This window comes from Entelurus aequoreus, linkage group LG08 (assembly GCF_033978785.1).
Source record: "Entelurus aequoreus isolate RoL-2023_Sb linkage group LG08, RoL_Eaeq_v1.1, whole genome shotgun sequence".
NCBI lineage: Eukaryota > Metazoa > Chordata > Actinopteri > Syngnathiformes > Syngnathidae > Entelurus > Entelurus aequoreus.
In genome coordinates this window covers 50076888-50099733 of record NC_084738.1, presented here as the reverse complement: position 1 = coordinate 50099733, position 22846 = coordinate 50076888, and the positions used below count along the sequence as shown (strand labels likewise).

The window sequence follows — 22846 nt, the reverse complement described above, 5'->3', positions numbered from 1 at the left end:
AAACCTTTAAAAGTGCAGATTCAGTACTGTGCAAAGCTTTGTATCCAGACTGAAATTGATCTAAAGTGTTATTTTCATCTAAAAAAGGCTGCATTTGCACCAAAACATACTTCTCCAAAATTGTTGACACAAAAGGTAATTTGGAAATGGGCCGATAATTTGACAAACTTGTAGGATCAAGACCTGTTTTTTAATCAAAGGCTCAACAGCAGCTCTTTTACAAAAAGAGGGGACACAGCCAGAAATCAAGCTGCTGTTGATGATGTCCCTAACAGACAAGTCAATAGTGTCCCAGATTTCTTTGAAAAAGCGAGGGGGGACTGGGTCTGTGGGACAGGACGAGGGTTTTAGTTTGTCGACTATTCCTGTAAGCTCAGGCATGGACACAGGCTTAAACTGACAAAACAAAGCCGAGCACTGAGTGGCCACATTAAAACTCAATGGAGAACGAGAAAGATTTGCCCGAATAGAAGCAACCTTGTCGTTAAAAAAGGAGAGAAATTTTTCACAAGTTTCACTTGTCATCTCCAGTAAAGTGGCTGGATTCAGATTAAGAACATAACTAATAGTATTAAAAAGAACACATGGCTTGCTGATACTATTTAAAATTAAGTCTGACAGATATTTTGTTTTCTCAGCTTTAACCACACTTTGATAATTTCAACAGTTTTCTTTTAAAATTTGATAGGAGACTTCCAAGTGATCCCCTTTCCACTTGCGCTCCGCCCTTCGCCACTCACGCCGAGCTGTGCGTGTAGTTTCATTGAGCCAAGGCTCCTGTATTGGCTTTGGACGTATAGCTATAAGGGGCGCTATACTATCCAGAATCTCGGAACATGTAGAAAGAAAAGAGAACATCAATTGTTTAGTGTCTGCACAGAGTGGTATACTTTGCATGGAGACAGTGAATAAAGGGGAGAAGGCGGCTGTGGTGTCAGACCTAATAACACGGCCATGACGCACGGCAAGTGGTTTTACATCAGGTTCAAAACTTAAATTAAACATAACAGGACTGTGATCAGAAAACACCGCATCACCAACAACGACATTGTCAAAACATGGAGACGGCTCAAACCGAGCAGACTCGCACCTACAATCGAGGAACACAGATTCAGGAGCTACAACCAGGTGAGAAGGTCCTGATGTTGGTTCCAACGCATGAGTGTAAGTTCCTGGCCAAGTGGCAGGGGCCGTATGAGGTTGTGGAGAAGATTGGTCCTGTCAATTACAAGGTGAGACGGCCAGGCCAGCGAAAAGGCGATCAGATATATCATATAAATCTGCTGAAGAAATGGCATACTTTGGAAACAACCCCGGTTCCGGCTTTGTTAACCACCCTCTCTCCACGGACAGAGCCACCAGAAGTGATAGGAACAGAACTGTCTCCCACAGGTACAGGACTTAAAGGAGCTTATAGGCCGAAGTAGAGACATTTTCTCAGAGCTGCCAGGCCGCACCCAGGGAATCGCCCATGACATCGACACCAAGCCAGGTGTGGTAATAAGGCAGAGACCATATCGCATAGCGGAGGCCCGTTTGAAGGCGGTACAAGAGGAAGTGAGGAAAATGTTGGAGCTCGGGGTCATTGAAGAGTCCCATAGCCCCTTGTCGAGCCCCATCGTTATTGTCCCAAAACCAGATGGAACTATTACATTTTGTAACGATTTCAGGTAACTGAACGAGGTCTCCCGGTTCGACGCCTACCCGATGCCAAGAGTAGATGAGCTGGTGGAACGACTAGGCCCGGCACGCTTTATCAGCACACTCGATCTTATGAAGGAATATTGGCAGGTTCCCCTGACACCAAGAGCCCGTTCAAATATGTTCTCCACCCCAGACGGGCTGTTCCAATATACGGTCCTGCCATTTGGGGTCAATGGCGCACCAGCCACGTTTCAAAGGATGATGGACCGCATCCTCCAATACGCCACGGCCTATTTGGATGACATCATCATCCACAGTAGCTCATAGGAGCTTTATCCACACCATCTGGAGGCAGTATTTGGTGCACTCAGGCAAGCGGGACTGACAGCAAATCCAAAGAAGTGCAGGTTGGGGATCCAGTAGACGGACAACCTGGGCTACACTATAGGACGGGGGTGCGTTAAACCACAGACGAGAAAGGTGGAGAGGATCCAGAATTGGCCCCACCCAGCACGAGAAAGCAGATGAAATTGTTCCTCGAGTTAGTGTCCTACTATCAAAAGTTTATTAATAACTTTGCTACTGTGGCAGCCCCGTTGTATGACCCGACAAGCAGCCGCTTTTCCCCGTCACGTAAGGTGGACGAAGGTTCTCAGACAGGCTCTGTGTGAAGAGCTAGTACAGGTGTCCCCTGACTTCACCAGGCCGTTTCTCCTACAGACAGATGCCTCAGGCACGGGAATCGGGGCGGTCCTGGCCCAAGTGATATAAATATCAGTCGTAAACTACAGAACCATGATACAAACTATTCAACTGTTGAAAAGGAGTGCGTCACAATCAAATGGGCCATTCATCCCTGGGGCCGGGAGTTTCTGTTAGTGACCGACCACGCCCCCCTAAAATGGATGGCCACAAACAAAGACAAGAATGCCAGGGTCACCAGATGGTTTATTGAGCCGAAAAATCATAAGTTCACAGTGGAACATTGACCGGGCAAGGAGATCCAAAATGCAGACGCCCTGTCCAGGACGTATGAAGAGGAAATCGAAGTTCCTGAGCCAAGCAGGGAGCTTAGGACGGGGAAATTTGAAAGGTGTCTCTATGGGGCCGGGCTGACCAGTGTCCTATCGGAGGTAAGAGGTGTGCCCAGGTTCACCCCAGCAGAGATGTGGCCCTAGGCAGAGTAGCTGAGGGGCAGAACCTGGGCTCAGTCTGCCTCTGCATGGGACACTGTCGGGCGGCAACCAGTGTTGGACAATGCTAATGTGATGAAATGCATGATGAAAAGTACCCCAACTGGAAGGATGATTTAAGTTGACTACATTTATTCCCCCTCCCCCGCCTTTGTTAAATAAACCCTATTTTCTTGAGAACTGAAGCCTTCTCAGCGTCTTGGTGTTGGGCAGCGTCCACAGTATATATATATATATATATATATATATATATATATATATATATATATATATATATATATATATATATATATATATATATACGTATGTATGTATATGTGTATGTATGATTGTAAGATACATCCTCAGATGCACTGGGACACATCCTCAGTGATGTGCCTGAGATCCCTCGGGGTTTCGGGTCTTTCAACATCATACCCCCTCCCTCAGGTGACCCAGCCAGGGTTGATCAGACTCCAGCTTGTGTCCCAGTAGCATTGGCCCACAGTTCGCTCCTCCTGATCCAAAGCCATCTAGAGGCTCTCTCTGCTGCCTCTATGGTGGTCTTGATGGCCTTCCTTTTTCCATCACCTGTGATGCCAAGTAGTGTAAACACCTTGCACAGTGAGCGGCCAGCAAAGCCTCTACACCCCACTTCAATGGGCTCACAGCGTGCTCTGCGGCATTGCTCGACTAGCTCCTGGTACTTTGACCGCTTCCGCTCGTTTGCCTCCTCTATGCGATCCTCCCAAGGAACTGTCAGCTCTATCAGTAGCACCTGCCGTGAAGATACTGATGTAAGCAAGATGTCTGGCCTCAACGAAGTTGTTGTAACATAGTCTGGAAACTTGAGCTGCTTGCCCAAGTCCACTCGAAGATCCCAGTCCAATGCTGAGGTGAGGAGCCCGGCTGCTGGTTTGGGCTGTGACTGTGGCTGCTCTCCAGCCCTGACAAAGGCAATTCTCCTCTTGCCAAGTTGTTGCTTGCAGCTATTGTTTTTGGCCACGGCTTTAGCTATGGCTTCAGCAACGGTCTTCAGCACTTGGTCGTGCCGCCAGCGGTAGCGGCCCTCCCCCAGAGCTTTAGAACAGCTGCTTAGGATGTGCTCCAGTGAGCCTTTCCTGGAGCACAGCACACAGGCTGGAGAGTCAATCATGCCCCAGAGATGGAGATTGGCTGGGCTGGGTAGGACGTCGTAGACAGCTTGAACCATGAACTTAATGCGCTGGGGTTCAGCCAGCCTGATCTCAGACCAGGTCACCCTCCTCTCCAGTGCACCCTCCCACCTTGTCCATGCTCCCTGCTGCTGCATACACACCATCCTGCTGGTTCGTTCCTCCTCAACCTCTGCAAGCACCTCCTTCAGGACTAGCTGGCGTTTGTCTTTACCACGTGCCTTCTCATAGTGAGGTTGGGGGAAGGCTCCCAGCCCAGCACGGCCTGTTGCCACCGTGCCCACCAGGGCCCTATGTCTCAGCCGAGACTCAGCAACCTCCAGGCTTTCCTGAGCCCTCCACTTCCTGCCGGTTCGCACCACGATGCCTGCTGATGCCACTTTGGAGTCCTTGGAGTCACGAAAGAGCAAAGCCTCTCGAGTGCGAGAGACCCTGAACTCCTCGTCCAGGCTACTAAAGGGGAGCTGGAGCTTGTTGGTCTTCCCATACAGTGCTGTGCTGCACAGGCTGCGTGGAAAGCCCATCCATCGGCGGAGGTAGCTGCTGATCTTCCTCTCCAGAGTCTCCACTGTTGACAGAGGAACCTCATACAACAACAGAGGCCAGAGTATCCGGGGTAAGACGCCATGCTGGTAATTCCACGCCTTAAACCGGCCATGTAAGCCAGACTTGCCTACAGCCGATAACCAAGTCTCCAGTTCTTTGATGGTCGTTTGGATCGCTGCAGTATCCCTGAGACTACAGTCGAAAACCTTGCCCAGGCTCTTGACCGGTTTCTCAGTGATAGATGGGATTGCTGTGCCATCCACAAAGAAGCGGAACTTGTCTGCCAGTTTTCCCTTCTTCAGAACCATCGACCTGGATTTAGTTGGTTTAAAGCTCATTCTTGCCCAGGAGATGAGCTTTTCCAGGCCCTGGAGTATCCATCTTGCGCCAGGCACTGATGTAGTTGTGACAGTGAGATCGTCCATAAAGGCTCTGATGGGGGGCTGTCGAATTCCAGACTTCGACAGAGGGCCTCTGCATTCCGTTTCAGCTGCCTTGACTACCATGTTCATGGCTAGGGCAAAGAGGCAAACTGAGATTGTACACCCAGTTATAATGCCTTTTTCAAGCCTGTGCCAATCTGATGTTATGCTCCCGGAAGTGACCCTGAGCCTGAAGTTCCCGTAGTAATTCAGGATGAGGTCTTTGATCTTCTTGGGTACATGGTGTCGGTCCAGGGTAGTTTAGTTTAGTTTAGTTTAGTTTATTAAGGATCCCCATTAGTCTACACCGCAGTGGAGACTATTCTTCCTGGGGTCCATGCAAAAACATCACACCATCACAAAACAAAAGATTAAAATGCAGTACAACATGATCAAATAATAAAATGTTGTAATACAAAAATAGCAACAACAAAGAACCAAAAAAATAATAATAACTTCGAGTTTACATAATATTGTTCATAACAAAGATAAAAAGAGCAATATAAAAATAGATGTATATATATTTTTGCAAAAAAAAAATAAAACAAAGAACCAATGGCCTAAAATATATACATTAGTGTACCAAAGACAAACAATAAGTGACGAAAAAAGTTCCCTCCACCATTTTCTACTGCTTGTCCCATAATCAATAAAATAGTCAATAAAAACAGTCATGACATTAGGTACAATCTAGAATAATCTCTTTCCGCAATACTTCTCCTCTTAGTCTATTCTTAAAACCCACTCTGCTGGTGATTGATACCAAATATTGTGGAAGTCGATTCCAGTAAGTGATTGCCCTATACATTACAGTCTTTTTCAAAACATCACTTTTGGGTTTAAGACGGGTGAAAGCACCTCTTAGGGCTAACCTGGTACCATAGTTGTGACTTTCACTAGCAAGCAACAGCTGAGAATACAGATATGAAGGTTTATGGTATGTATAGATTATTTTTAAAAATAGAATCAAACTACACGCTAGTCTTTCACCAACTCTCATCCATGACAATTCATTATGCATGATCTCAACGCCGGTCCTAAATGAGCAATGGAGAGCTAGTCTGGCAGCTCTGTTTTGGTTAAGCTGGATTTTATTGAGTTCTTGTTTAGATGCATTGGACCAAATTGCTGGGCAGTAGTCAATATGTGACAATACAAGGGATTGTATAATTTGTTTCGTAGTTGTGTTAGTTAAAAAATAGGCACTTCTTCTTATGATTGAGATGCTTCTGCTCATTTTTTTTTACTATGTTATTAATGTGAGTAGTAGTCTCCACGAGCTTGTGGGGTATGGAGCCGTACGCATTGGCAAGGTCAAGCCAAAGCACAGCAAGGTCTCCCTTACCCTCCCGCGCCTCCCTGATCAGCCGGGAAACCACACCGGTATGTTCCAGGCATCCTGACACACCTGGGATTCCACCTTTCTGGACCGAGGTGTCGATGTAGGCATTCTTGAGGAGGAAGTCAGTCAACCTTCTGGAAAGGATGCTGAAGAAGATCTTTCCCTCAACGCTAAGGAGCGGATGGTCCTGAACTGCTCCAGCTTGGTGGAATTTTCCTCTTTAGGTATCCAAACACCCTCAGCCTGCCTCCACTGGTCTGCAACAGTTCCTCTGCGCCAAATCACTCGCAAGATCCTCCAAAGGATTCTAAGGAGTTCCGGGCATCGCTTGTACACCTTGTAGGGTACTCCACTGGGTCCTGGAGCTGAACTGGCTCTGGCTGCAGTAACAACCTCCTGGATTTCCTTCCAGGTGGGCTCGCTGGTGATGAATTTGACAGTGGGAGATGGTATGTCCAATAAGGCACTGAGGGGCCCTAGCTCTTTCTCTTTTTCAGGGTCGCTCAGGTTGTTTTTCAAGAAGTTGTTAACTTCTTCTTTGGAGCAAACTAGACGCCCACTGCGCTTCTGCCCCAACAGCTGTTTGATAAATCCAAATGGATTAGCTATGAATGTAGTTCGCTTCCTGGCTCTCTCTCTCTCCTGCGCCTCCTGTGCCATTCAGCTCTACGTAGGGTTGTCAGTTTCTTCCTGATGATGTTCCGGAGTTCAGCCAATGGCGCCTTCTCCTCCTCAGATGCTGCCTTGTACTGCCTTGCCAGGGACCGGAGCTCCTGCCGCAGTTGATGGATCTGTTCTGCCCTTCGGTTCATGGTGTAGTTGGAACTGATGGGCTTGTCCTCTTCCACACCGAACCTCTCTGCTCCATAAGAAACAATGATGGTGGTCATGGTCTGAAGCCGTCTGTCGACATCCCCTTTGGCTATTGATTCGATGATTCTGGCTGTGTGCTTGTCGAATTGGTGCCACACTTTGTGTTGGCTTGCAGGAGGCCACTTGATACGAGACTGCTTAATTACTTTGCTAGGAGCTGGAGGGTTTATCACATGGAGGTTCTGGGCTCTGTGGGGTGTCTCCCGGCCGGGCTCCTCCGTCGTCTCACCAGGACTCGGTCCTGTGCGCTGTGTGTCCCTCTCCTGCACCAAGCATTTCATTCGACCCTGATGGATTTTTAGGCCACGCTCGTTCTTGTGGCTCTTGCCACAGATGCATCTTACGGTTGTCATTGTCGTTAAGCCGTTTGCTAAAGTCGTCAACGTTGGATCCGTCCTGTTGGGGAACTCATCCTCCCCCCCCCTCGGGTTCCCCTGGGGGTATTTCTCAGTAGGTCGTTCTGTAGCTTAGTTGGGTTTCTCCCTCACGGAAGATGCAGGTTGGGATGCTACCCCTTGCTGCCCCGGTCGCCGTCTTTCCGAGCTGTCAATTGTCTCTCCAATCGTCACCAGTCTGCTCCTGGTTGCCTCCCAGCCTGTTCCTGGGTGTCACTGGCTATGCCAGTCCGAAATGATGGTAAGATACATCCTCAGATGCACTGGGACACATCCTCAGTGATGTGCCTGAGATCACCGGGGGTTTCGGGTCTTTCAACATCATACCCCCTCCCTCAGGTGACCCAGCCAGGGTTGATCAGACCCCAGCTTGTGTCCCAGTAGCATTGGCCCACAGTTCGCTCCTCCTGATCCAAAGCCATCTAGAGGCTCTCTCTGCTGCCTCCATGGTGGTCTTGATGGCCTTCCTTTTTCCATCACCTGTGATGCCAAGTAGTGTAAACACCTTGCACAGTGAGCGGCCAGCAAAGCCTCTACACCCCACTTCAATGGGCTCACAGCGTGCCCTCCAGCCTCCTCTGCGGCATTGCTCAACTAGCTCCTGGTACTTTGACCGCTTCCGCTCGTTTGCCTCCTCTATGCGATCCTCCCAAAGAACTGTCAGCTCTATCAGTAGCACCTGCCGTGAAGATACTGATGTAAGCAAGATGTCTGGCCTCAACGAAGTTGTTGTAACATAGTCTGGAAACTTGAGCTGCTTGCCCAAGTCCACTCGAAGATCCCAGTCCAATGCTGAGGTGAGGAGCCCGGCTGCTGGTTTGGGCTGTGACTGTGGCTGCTCTCCAGCCCTGACAAAGGCAATTCTCCTCTTGCCAAGTTGTTGCTCGCAGCTGTTGTTTTTGGCCACGGCTTTAGCTATGGCTTCAGCAACGGTCTTCAGCACTTGGTCGTATAAAATATAGTATAAAACGTAATCAAATATATGCACATGTACGACGTTAATTTTAGTTATTCTCCAGTGGAGGCCTCAAAGGTGGCGTTTTATCTCAAATCCTCAGTGCCGTGCATGTTTAGTTTTTGCCTTGTTATTGTCAATAGTGCTGTATGTGTGTGTTTGTATGTGTCTCTGGGATCACTACCGCCCTCTACCACCAGGAGGCGGGATTACTGCGAGCCTCACCCAGTGTGTCTTTTGCAGCCGTTTTATGATTGCTCAGCACAAGAAATACGTTACACACATACAGTTGTTGACAAAATACACTGCACATTATATACCTCAGCTAACTAAACTATGGAAATGTATAATATAATTAATATGCAAGACACTTCACCCTTGCTCCGGATGGCTGCTGGTTAGCGCCTTGCATGGCAGCTCCCGCCACCAGTGTGTGAATGTGTGTATGAATGGGCGAATGTGGAAATACTGTCAAAGCGCTTTGAGTACCTTGAAGGTAGAAAAGCGCTATACAAGTATAACCCATTTATCATTTATAGCAATACGGTCTCACTGCACAGCAGGCCAGCAGTTAGCCGAGTCATTGCGCAATCCATGGCGAGGCTCAACTGGCTGGTGACTCACCGCAAGTCTCTTCTCAGTATTTGAACGGCAAATGTGAAAATTCAGCGATTTTTAATAAAAATAATCTAACACTGGTGAAGTTAAATGGAAAATAACTTTATAGTATAATCACTGGATACATATAACAATTTCAAAGTATAATCACTGGATACATATAACAATTTCATGAATTTTTTTTCTTTTTACATTTTTTTTTCTTTCCATGATGGCACGTGAGGCCCCGCCTCACCTGCCTCCCCTGACTGCACGTCACTGGGAATGGCCAAATAAAGAAGTTGATCTTACACAGGATTTGTTTTTTAAGTTAAAGATACTGACCACTCTTTACTTAGCCTAATTGTTCATATATCATCAAGCGCATTCAGGATTTCCCTCACAGCAGTCGGAGGACCCAAGCCACAGATAAAAGCCTACCATATAAATGTCTATATAAAGCCCTGTCTCCATGACAACTGGGCGAAGACTGTTATTAGCTGGGAAGGAAATTCAGTGTTTGAGAGAAGTTAAAAGTGTACCTGGCAGACGACAGGGAAATGTTTCCTGTGGACATGAAGGCCATCAATGCCCAGAGGGAAGACAGCAGCGAGAGACATCATGCAGCCCACGGCTGTCATGTTGTTCAGGTAGGGCTGGGAGTTCTGAATATACCTGAAACCATAACAGAAATACACAGGGTGATAAGCAAACATGTGCTTACCTAAAAAGATACCGTTTATAGTTCATAGTTAGTCAAGGGATAATTGCTGGGTGTCACTGCAAGAACACTCCATCATCCACTGAAGCTAATTTTTGTCTCATAAAAGGTTTTTTCTATTCGTGCACGTACAAACGCCACCTGTGACATTGTCTTCTAAATAATCATATTAACTGTCAGCCAGTAAGGCATACCTTTGAGATTCAGGTGCACCTGGTTGACGTACATTGACTTTTTTTACACTGAAGGGCCTGATCTACTAAGATCAAAATACCACATGCTAAACAGCGTGTGCAATTTATTGATGTGCATTTCTGGTCTTGTCACCCCCTCCCGGGTAGAAGGGCAACACGGCAGTGCGGATGGATCAAAAGAGACATCGGAGACGCTTTGCTGAACAAAAAGTTGCTTCATTACATGTGAGCAACATTATACAGGTCTGCAGTACCTGGAGGAGCTCAGGTTAAAAATGAAAGACTCCTTCCTTTGGAGAAGCCAAACCATCAGTTTTATATTCCTCCTTCCTGTCTGTGTGTGTGTGTGTGCTAAGTCAGGAGAGAACATCCTGACCATAAAAGGAGATGTTTGTGTGTAAGTGTCTGGAAAGACAACAGATGTATACCATAACTTGTAGGTTGATGTTAAGATAAGTATGGAATCTCTCCTCCAGGATAGAGCTATAACTTTTGCATTCCGAAGCCTGGTTTTATTACTTCTTCTCGTGAGAGAGCTAATTCCAGTCCACATGCGATTGTCCAACTACGGCTCCTTAATCTATTATGGGCTTAACCGTTAATTACTTAAACCTGGTGGTTCGCTTCCTCCAAGTTGAATATAAACATTCACCATATGTAGACCATAATATGAATTAATTAATTTACTTGACTATAAAATAGCGCGTAGTATTAGAGGGCGTTTGGCGTGTGATCTACTAACACTGCGTGTACAATTCAAAAGTGGTGCAAACCGGCTTATTTAAATGAGGATTTTGCGTAAGGCCTACCACGGAGACACTTGATATGTTACTGCACATTCATTTTATCATGCTCCTACATGTGACGTTTTGCTATAGTTTCAAACATGCAGGAGATATCTACAACATTTTATGGGCATTTTAGACACAGTCCAAAGTGTATCTACAAGGGAACCCACTTGTTTCCCCCCTTTTTTTTTTTTTTAGCAATTAAGGTGCGCTAATGGGAGAGAGGCTGCACTTACTGTGCTCAAAATGAAAAAATGCGTATTTCAAGAAGTTTTTGTCATATAGCAGATATATTTATATTATATATTCTAAGTGAAAAAACTAACACCATCAAAACAATCTAAAAGACACCAAAATGCATCAATGCGTTTTCGTCAGCCCCTTAAGTCACCCAGCATGAAGCTATACAATTATAAAAGGAAAATATGTCTCCTATTTTTTTATTTTTGACAGTTCAAATATGTTGACACACACAAGTAGGGCAGAGGATTCTCTGTCCATCGTCTATCTTTGCAGATCAAGCACCGATCCTGAAGCGGCGTTAGTAACTGTCAGTTTGCACATACTTTTTAGATGTGCAAAATAAAACACAAAATAGTGCTCTCAAAACGTGTGTTAAAAAATCATATTGCATGTGATGTATAATGTATTTGCATCTTCTCCTCCCAGTATTGTGGCCGTTTTGATAATCAGCTTATATTTTGCAAGTTAATTAAGACAGAGATGCAAAATGGAGATTGCACATTTTTTAGTACATGCAAAGTTGGATATTGTTATGATCTATAATCATACTTTTCTTGGTTTGGAGCACATTTAAGTCTAGCTGACTCGCATACTTGTCTGTTTTCGACATAAATGAAATTGAAAATCAAACAAGCCAATGCTTGCACATTCACTTGTGATTTTCACCAGAGACGTAAAGAGAATGAGTGATAATAAAGGATTTTTTTGTATAGTTTTGTTATTTTTGTGATTTCACATATCTTTTTATATCTTGACTACAATGACAATGAAGCTCTTATACGCGCTACAAACTAAACAAAAATAACTTAGTAATGGAGTTATATTTTTGCCTTAATTTCTAGATAGCAAAGGCAGATTTTGAGGACCTCAACATTTACATTTGATACCTCAAAATTAAGGCACAAATATAACTATATGTAGCTACCTTGGGATATGAGTGCCCCAGTTCATGTGTTTTTCAGAAAACAACAGGTCCCTCAACTAATTGTTGTACTTGAAGTTGCAAGCACAAATCCAGGTTAGGAGCCTACCCACCACTAGTTGGCATAGCGAATACAAATGTGAATCCCATCAATATGTACATAACATCCTGTCATGTTATTATCTTATAGCTAGAAATCGACATAACGTTTTTCTCAAAAATGGGTGTGAAAAATGAGTGTGAAGGACAGTGCTTAGAAGAAGAGGATGATATTCATTGAATTAAATAAATAAATAATTAAAAACATAACCGAGCATCTAGCCGACTTGTTGAAGCAATTGGAGCCTAGCACTGCTAACCTGCACCATACTGAAGCAGAAGGGGTCGAAAATGCCAGCTAAGGACATTAAAATAATATCTAAATGGTGGACATGTATCCATGAAAATATGGAGAAGCTGATAACACTAACACTGTAGAAGACTGTTCTTCAACGTAAATGTTAACGTTGATAAGGAATAATGTGCAACTAGACAGAATGTCACAGTGATAAAAAATAAAGTTGACAACATGTCGACATAAACACACATTTAATTTTATTTTTTGTCCTGTCCAGCCACTCAGGCAAATTGTATTGTTGATGTAAATGCCCATATCTGTTGTACAGATTTACTTTAAAAAGAGAAATGTGGGATACTTCTCTTGTAAGCTTATTTGTATTTGACTTAATTAAGTTGATTTATTTATTGTTTGGCACAGCGGGACTGGAACAGGAGGGGGTTAGAAAGAATGAAAAAAGGAAGACAAAGGGAGAAATGGCGGAGACAAAAGGGGTTTAAGACAGAGAAACAGCAAAAACAAAAACAACAACAACAGAACAGCATCAGCAAATACAATATGTACAAATATGATACGAATAATTATAACAAAGAAGAAGTTAGCGCAGTAACTATTAATAACATAAAAATGACAAAGAACATTATTGCACTGCAAATGGAGCCATCAAACTAACAATAGAAATAACACTATAGATAATGAATAACAATAATAATTACCTTTATTATCAACAATGCAATTGTCTCAAATGCAACAATACATATATGTATTGAATTGCAAAAGAAAGCAGATAAATGGAGGGGAAGAAAGAGAAGAAAACTATATTAACCTTCTAGATTGTTATAGCAAAAATAGGTTAAGCTTTATCAGTGTGCTGGGTTTTACCCAGTTTTCCCTAGGGCAGGGGTCGGCAACCCGCGGCTCTAGAGCTGCATGCGGCTCTTTAGCGCCGCCCTAGTGGCTCTCTGGAGCTTTTTCAGAAATGTATGAAAAATGGAAAAAGATGAGGGGAAAAAATATATATTTTTTGTTTTAATATGGTTTCTGTAGGAGGACAAACATGACACAAACCTCCCTAATTGTTATAAAGCACACTGTTTATATTAAACATGCTTCACTGATTAGAGTATTTGGCGAGCGCTGTTTTGTCCTACTAATTTTGGCGGTCCTTAAACTCACCGTAGTTTTACATGTAGAACTTTCTCCAACTTTCTAGGACGTGTTTTACGCCACTTCTTTTTCTGTCTCATTTTGTCCACCAAACTTTTAACGTTGTGCATGAATGCACAAAGGTGAGTTTTGTTGATGTTATTGACTTGTGTGGAGTGCTAATCAGGCATATTTGGTCACTGCATGACTGCAAACTAATCGATGCTAACATGCTATTTAGGCGAGCTATATGTACATATTGCATCATTATGCCTCATTTGTAGGTATATTTGAGGTCATTTAGTTTCCTGTAAGTCATCTTAATTCAATTTATATCTCATGACACACTATCTGTATGTAATATGGCTTTTAATTTTTTGCGGCCCCAGACAGATTTGTTTTTGTGTTTTTGGTCCAATATGGTTCTTTCAACATTTTGGGTTGCCGACCCCTGCCCTAGGGGAACAACATTAATATGCAGTATGTTTGATGAAACGTGATTATATGCATGACTGTATGTATGTTTATGTGCTTGTGTACGTACAGTATGTGTACAGTGAATGTGCATGTGGATGTATGTACTGTATTTGTATGTATGTGGGAGCAATTATACCTATGTATGTGGGTAAGTACCAATGTGTGCGCATATGTATGTATGAATGAATGTACCTATGTACAGTATGTATATATGAATGAATAATTGCGTGTATGTACGTATGTATTTGTGTTTGTTTGTACAATATAATTGTCTCCCAGTATATGCGGGCGCCAAAGTACGGCCCCAGCAACCCAGAGAGCCCAACCCAAAACAGCAGGTGCGGTGCCCAGGGAACAAGGGACCACCTGGCAGGCCAGCGGCCAAACGTAGCCAGATGCACCCAGCAGAGGACAAGCCACGGGAGATGCAGGGGATAACCATCCCCCAAGCCAGCAAGAGACCATACCCCACATGGGCAGAAAGATGGGACGCCCTGCCCGAGGGGCCCAGAGACTCTCCGCAGCCGACGGGAAGACCGCCACGCTCAGCAAGAAACTGGGCCCTCACAAGCCCAGCCGCCTCCAGGACAGCACGGCAGGGGTCGTCCTGCCCAAGTCAGCCACAGCAGGACCGCCCAGCACGGGGCCAAGGGAACCACCCGCAGGATGGAGATGGAACATCCAGCAACTGCCCAGGCAGATCCTCCCCCTGAGGAAAGAGGAAGAGGCCGCCTTGCAACACTGCAGAATACCATGCAATGCACCGAGGTGCCACGAGTGACGCGGGGACAAGGCCCAGCAAATGAGATTTAATTGAAAAAGTTCTACTGTAATTGTTCTCTTGTTAGATTTAGACTAGGGATCATTAACTGACGGACCACGGTCCAAGTCCCAACACAGACACTGTCCCATACGGACCTTGACAATTAATTATTTTAGTATTTTAAGTTTTAAAAAGAGCGCTTCAATTTGGACCGGCACATCTTTTATAGACATTACTGTACTGGGTCATTGAATCAGGATATATACCAATTGCATGTGAAAAATGTTCTGGATTTTAGTTGAAATTGATTCACAGTATGTTCATATTTTCCCTGTGTCTTGTACTAATTGTTGGTTTCATCATCTGGTCACATTCGCCACATTCGTCCAATCCCCTCCTTTCTTTCCTACCTTCCCCCTGTGTCCTGCTAAGCTGTCGACTGTCATGTAATTAGTATGTATGGTTGCTGTGGTTCCCTTGTTTCTCTTCCGCTCTTGTTGCTTCATCAACATTGTGCCTGACGTCTATTATTTGTTGTGTAGTCAAGTCGTGGTTTGTGCTTGATCTACATCATTTGTCAAAAAGTATGTTTTTTTTCATGTTTCCTACATTTGGGTAACCTGACTCTCGCCAGATCCTTTTAGTTCGCTGAGCTCCACACAAGAATCTGGGAGTTCTCAATAGGAGATGTATTTCAGAAGGTGAGGCCTTGTAAAAAATAATTGTATGTGATTGGATAAACCACTTGTCCGCTATCTTGAATGACGTGCTACTTCAATCCCTGTCATCGAAATCAACCCGTGACGCTGATGAGAGCGACGCTGGGAAATCTAAACCTGGTCGGAAGAAGAGCTAAAACGTCCCTGCCACCAATAAATGCCTTCAAAACCGTTCTCTGTTCATCTTTTAAATAATTAATAGTCGATAGATTCGACAAAACAGTTGCAATAGCAGAATCTATATCAGCACATGTTTGATACAAACAGTCGCTTTGGCGCTACGTCACATCTATGAAATTCCGCCCGGCGATCCTAATTGGTTCATTATTTTTTGCTATCTGGAAGGAGTTTGCAATGCCTTATAGCCCAGACCCTTGTGTGGACCTCAACGAACTACAAGGGTCTGGCGAGAGTCAGGTTAACGTTTGGGTCCATCATGCCTAAAAGACACTTTCACATCAGATATCCTGACGTCTGGCACAAAGGCATATAGACTCTAAAGCAGTGCAATGATCCTTTTATCACACTCAAAAGTATATTTAATGACATAAATACAATTCTTCTTCCATGATACCGTTGCTTTGTCCTCTGCTCCCCTTTCAGATCGCCTCTTTTCAAGTGAGGGGAAAAAAGCAAAGCACAGCTGGAGCTGATTGGCAATAAGTTCACCTTTAAACTACGAAGCTCCAGCAAGAAGACCACCATTTCTCGGCTGCATTCTGAACAGGCATTGTTTTTTTCATCATCGATTTGACTATTGCTCTTACACATGGTTGTAACAATTACCAGTATTAATAATAATGTAAATTAAAAATTCTAATTAAAACAAAATGATCGTAACCATGATTGATCACCTCATTTATTTTAATTATATTTTTAATAGCTGCACTCAGATGAACTCACGGACTGGTGATACTGCTTATTTCCCGAAGAAGCTCGCCGGCAGCTATTCAGACAATAAACCAAGTCATTTAAAAGTATTATACCGTACAGGTAAATATGAAGAATAATACGCGGACGTTTCTACATACGACAGTAAGTGAACCCATGTGACGTCATATTAACTGAAAGTAAAGAACACTGTTTAGCCTTTATCATTAAAAAACACTTAAAGAAACAGAAGAAGATAAACATATTTAAACACTCTAATACCAATAATATGGCCCCAAAGAAGCCAGAACAATATGTAATGTTTCTTCTTGTCAAGGAAATGATTTTGTGTGTTTTTTATGCGTTTGATTTTTTCAATACAGCTTGGTTAAACTATTTTAGCGTGGTCCAAGTACTTTTTGAGTACATTCAACAATACCGTGATAATAATGACAACCGTAATATTTTGGTCACAATAACAATCAATACATCCCATGGTTAAGAATGATCTATATTTGCTGAATATTCCTGCCTTTCCTCATTCCTTTCCACTTGCCCATTTTTGTTTTGAGCTGGTTCTGCTGAGACTTTTTCAGTCATGGTGGTTTAGTTACCTTTACTGTAGTTCCTGTTCATATATTTGGGGCGGTGTGGCTCAGATGTTAGAGTGACGGTCAGCCTACCTACCCATGGCAAGCTATGGCTACAAATGTAGCTTACCAACATCATAGTGTGATGTGTAATGAATTAATTATGGGTACTCAGTTCTCACTGTAAAGTGATTACATTTTCAAGAAAAGCGCTTTGTAAAAGCTAATCCATTATTATCATTATCACATTTGTATTTACATACAATCAAATACTGTTATTTGTACGTCACTTTTGTCTCTGCATCTGTGGCCCAAACCAACCAACCAACTTCACACCCAGAATCCGCTTATCTTATAGAGTCACAAGGAAGCTGGAGCCTATTCAAGCTGATTTAAGACGGAGGCTTAATACGACTAACTAAAAAACATAAAAATCCCCACAAATCAGCAATCACCAGATACAATGCAACATATGTCATGTACGGCAAGAGTTCTTAACCTTTTTGATCTCGGCGCCCAACTTTTCCACTACAGAGGGACCCTCAACCCACTCAAGATTAACACTGAATTAGTAATTTTACTCATGATTTTAATCATATTCAATAATTATATCAAACCTACTTACAGTTTACAACCTTGTCAATCTAAAATATTATTTATTTAACACATAAACCTTAAAGGCCTACTGAAATGAATTTTTTTTATTTAAACGGGGATAGCAGATCTATTCTATGTGTCATACTTGATCATTTCGCGATATTGCCATATTTTTGCTGAAAGGATTTAGTATAGAACAACGACGATAAAGATTGCAACTTTTGGTATCTGATAAAAAAAAGGCTTGCCCCTACCGGAAGTAGCGTGACGTAGTCAGTTGAACATATACGCAAAGTTCCCTATTGTTTACAATGATGGCCGCATGAAGTGAGAGAGATTCGGACCGAGAAAGCGACAATTTCCCCATTAATTTGAGCGAGGATGAAAGATTTGTGGATGAGTAAAGTGCAAGTGAAGGACTAGTGGGGAGTTGAAGCTATTCAGATAGGGAAGATGCTGTGAGAGCCGGGGGTGACCTGCTATTCAGCTGGGAATGACTACAACAGTAAATAAACACAAGACATATATATACTCTATTAGCCACAACACAACCAGGCTTATATTTAATATGCCACAAATTAATCCTGCGTAAAAACACCTGCGTGTTTGTTATGCTAGCTCCTAGCTCCTCTGCTAGCTCCTAGCTCCATAGAACACGCCAGTACAATTCAAACACCTGATCAACACACACAATCACTCAGCCCAAAAGACCGTTCACCTAACCCAAGGTTCATAAAGCTTATATATTTTTAAAAAGTTACGTACGTGACGCGCACGTACGGTACGGTACGTGTTATGCTAGCTCCTAGCTCCTATGCTAGCTCCTAGCTCCATAGAACACGGCAATACAATTCAAACACCTGATCAACACACACAATCACTCAGCCCAAAAGACCGTTCACCTAACCCAAGGTTCATAAAGCTTATATATTTTTAAAAAGTTACGTACGTGGCGCGCACGTACGGTACGGTACGTGTTATGCTAGCTCCTAGCTCCTCTGCTAGCTCCTAGCTCCATAGAACACGCCAATACAATTCAAACACCTGATCAACACACACAATCACTCAGCCCAAAAGACCGTTCACCTAACCCAAGGTTCATAAAGCTTATATATTTTTAAAAAGTTACGTACGTGACACGCACGTACGGTACGGTACGTGTTATGCTAGCTCCTAGCTCCTATGCTAGCTCCTAGCTCCATAGAACACGCCAATATAATTCAAACACCTGATCAACACACACAATCACTCAGCCCAAAAGACCGTTCACCTAACCCAAGGTTCATAAAGCTTATATATTTTAAAAAAGTTACGTACATACGCAAAAAAAAGTTGCGCACATACGGTCAAGCGATCAAATGTTTAGAAGCCAAAGCTGCATACTCACAGTAGCACGTCTGCGTCTTTGTCATCCAAATCAAAGTAATCCTGGTAAGAGTCTGTGTTGTCCCAGTTCTCTACAGGCGTCTGTGTATCGAAGTCAAAAGTCCTCCTGGTTAGAGTCTCTGTTATCCGAGTTCTTCCATCTTGACTGCATCTTTCGGGAATGTAAACAAAGAAGCGCCGGCTGTGTACTGTTGTGGCTGACTACGTTCGAAAAATACGTCCATTTCGCACCGACAACTTTCTTCTTTGCTTGCTTAGCTTCCTTCTCCATAATGCAATGAACATGATTGAAACAGATTCACGAACACAGATGTCCAGAATACTGTGGAATTATGAAATGAAAACAGAGCTTTTTCGTATTGGCTTCAATGTGGAAGGCATACCCGTGTTCCCCGGTCTACGTCACGCGCATACGTCATCCTCAGAGGCGTTTCGAACCGGAAGTTTAGCGGCAAATTTAAAATGTCACTTTATAAGTTAACCCGGCCGTATTGGCATGTGTTATAATGTTAAGATTTCATCATTGATATATAAACTATCAGACTGCGTGGTCGGTAGTAGTGGGTTTCAGTAGGCCTTTAAGCTTGGATCAGGCTCATTAGAAAAAAGGGCACTAACCAAATATACTGTATAAAATGGGATTCATAAATAACTGACAAATACATTTACACACAAACTTAGTTTTCCTGACGAAACTCTCTTTACACACGGCTCTGAGTCAGTTGACTGAGTGACACAAGACAAGCTCAAACAAAAGCCACAAATAATAACTATCCAGACTTTATAAAACACAACTTTGCCAATGAGGGTAACGAGGGTTCAGTGTGTGGAGTCTGGGATCACACTATCTAATGCAGCACTGAAGCTGTCCAAACATAAGAAGCATCTATCCAATGCTTGTGAGAAAGATGATGGATTACTTTAAAAGGAAAGAATATGAACTGTATGTGGAATGTGGAATACTGTATGTATCCCTGATGTGGGATCTGAACCGAGGATGTCGTTGTGGCTTGTGCAGCCCTTTGAGACACTTGTGATTTAGGGCTATATAAATAAACATTGAACTGTAAATGTCACATAAATTAAGAGCAACTTCTGGCTCTGACAGTTAAAAACAGTTAAAAACTGTTTAACACTTGGATTTGGAGATAATAAGGCTGTATTTTCATTTGTGCATACATTTTATTGACGATTTCCTTATGAAACATATATATTATTGTTAATATCTATTAATTTAGTTATAAATCATTTAGCAGAGCTTAACTGCATGTAAATTACTTCTTAGTAGTGTTGTCCCGATACCAATATTTTGGTACCGGTACCCATGGCAAAATGATTTCGATACTTTCCGGTACTTTTCTAAATAAAGGGGACCACAAAAAAAATTGTGTTATTGGCTTTATTTGAAGAAAAAAAATTAGGGTACATTAAACATATGTTTCTTACTGCAATTTAGTCCTTAAATAAAATAGTGGAAATACTAGAAAACTTGTCTTTTAGTATTAAGTAAACAAACAAAGGCTCCTATTAGTCTGCTAACGTATGCAGTAACATATTGTGTCATTTTCCATTGTATTATTTTGTCAACATTATTAAGGACAAGTGGTAGAAAATTAATTATTAAACTACTTGTTCATTTACTGTTAATATCTGCTTACTTTCTCTTTTAACATGTTCTATCTACACTTTTGTTAAAATGTAATAATCACTTATTCTTCTGTTGTTTGATACTTTACATTAGTTTTGGATGATACCACAAATTTGGGTATCAATCCGATACTAAGTCGTTACAGGATCATACATTGGTCATATTCAAAGTCCTCATGTGTCCAAGGACATATTTCCTGAGTTTATAAACATAATATAAATTTTAAAAAAACGAAAGAAGATGTTGTGATGCCAAAAAATATTGACGTAATCATAGTAGTATCGACTAGATACGTGCCTATACTTGATATCAGTATAGTGGATGTCAGGTGTACATATGGCATTTGTTTACATTTTGATGCCGGTGAGCTACGGTGTGTAGTGAAGCATGTTTAGCTATTCCTCGTCTTGCAGGGATGATACTTGTAAGAAACGTACTTTAGTTGTCACCATGGAGGCGAGGATTAGTGATTTAGAAGTAGCTACAACACTGCCGACGGCGGATGGATGTTAGCCGCTAGCTAGCTAGCCATGTCTTAAAGCACCTCTTCCTGAGGGCGTTTCAGTGTTATAACTTCACCTTTATCGTTAGTTTTTAAGCCAAAATGTGTCCGTTCTCCCTTTTCTGTTTACACATCGTGTCTGCTTGTAAGTACTCCATGATTGTGCGCTACTGAACATGATCGTCTGTTCGTAGACCAGCAATGACACGACGTGACGACGACGCGGGCGCGCGGGGGTGCGGGACCGGTACGTTTCAGAGGCGGTATCTTACCGAAAATGATTCATTAGTATCGCGGTACTATACTAATATCGGTATACCGTACGACCCTACTTCTTAGTATCTATTTTTTTATTCAGCCTTACCTAAGCCTTGTTGGGCATGTATGTGCTGGTTTATGTCTTAAATTAATAATGTCCTTTGTGATTGACACATGGCATAGACCTGTAAAACTGTAAGTAAGTTTGATATAATTATCAAAAAGGATTAAAATTAAGAGTACGATGACTAATTCAATGTTAATATTTGAGTGGGCCCTGGGACCCTCTGTACTGGAAAAGTTGGGCCCTAAGGTCAAAAAGGTTAAGAAGCCCTGGAAGTTGGAATTTCTCCTTGTGGAGATTGCATGTTTTCTGCATACTCTGACTCTCTCTCACAATCCCTATACAAGACCTGAACAAACATTTTTCTTTTTTTATGCATTCTAAGTCATAAATAAATAAATGCATATAATATTATGTCGATGGGGGCTCTCTACTCCGCCCACAAAACCCTCTAAATAACCATCCAAAACCCGCCAACAATACTCTATATACTAGGGTTGTACGGTATACCTGTACTAGTATAGTGCGCGATACTAATGAATCATATTCGGTACTATACCGCCTCTAAAAAGTACCGGTCCCCACCCCCCTTTTATTTTTTTAACGGGCATGACGGCGCATAGTCATGACATTGCTGGTTTTACGAGCAGAGGAGCATGTTCGGCAGCGCACATTAACGGAATACTTACAAGCAGACATAGTGTGTAGACAGAAAAGGGAGAATGGACACATGTTGGCTTAAAAACTAACGATAAAGGTGAAGTTATATCACTGAAACGCCCTCAGAAAGAGGTGCTTTTAGACATGGCTAGCTAGCTAGCAGCTAGCGTCCGTCCGCAGTCGGCAGTGTTTTAGATACTACTAAATCACTAATCCTCGCCTCCATGGCGACAAATAAGTACGTTTCTTACAAGTGTCATCCCTGCAGGACGAGGAATAGCTAAACATGCTTCACTACACAGCGTAGATCACCGGCGTCACAATGTAAACAAATGCCATGGGTGGATCACACCTGACATTCACTGTAATGATACCAAGTACAGGAACCTATCTAGTTGCTAGTACTATGATTACATCGATATTTTTTAGCATCACAAAATATTTTTCTAAATTTCCTATTATTTTTATAAACTCAGGAAATAAGTCTCTGGACACACGAGGACTTTGAATATGATCAATGTATTATCCCGTATATACTTGGTATCGGATCGATACCTACATTTGTGGTCTCATGCAAAACTAATGTAAAGAATCAAATACGTGATTATTAAATTTTATCAGAAGTGTAGATAGAACATGTTAAAAGAAAAAGTAAGCAAATATTAACAGTAAATGAACAAGTGGATTAATAATACATTTTTACAGTTTGTCCCTCATAATGTTGACAAAATAATAGAATGATAAATGACACAATATGTTACTGCATACGTCAGCAGCTAAATTATGAGCATTTGTTTGCTTACTTACTAATAAAAGAAAAGGTGTCTCGTATGATCACTA

General features: G+C 42.6%; 1 pseudogene; it reads right to left on the bottom strand.

Moving 5' to 3' along the window:
• LOC133656400 (gamma-aminobutyric acid type B receptor subunit 1-like) overlaps window positions 1–22846 on the bottom strand; it is a 182550-nt pseudogene that overhangs the window by 120841 nt on the left and 38863 nt on the right.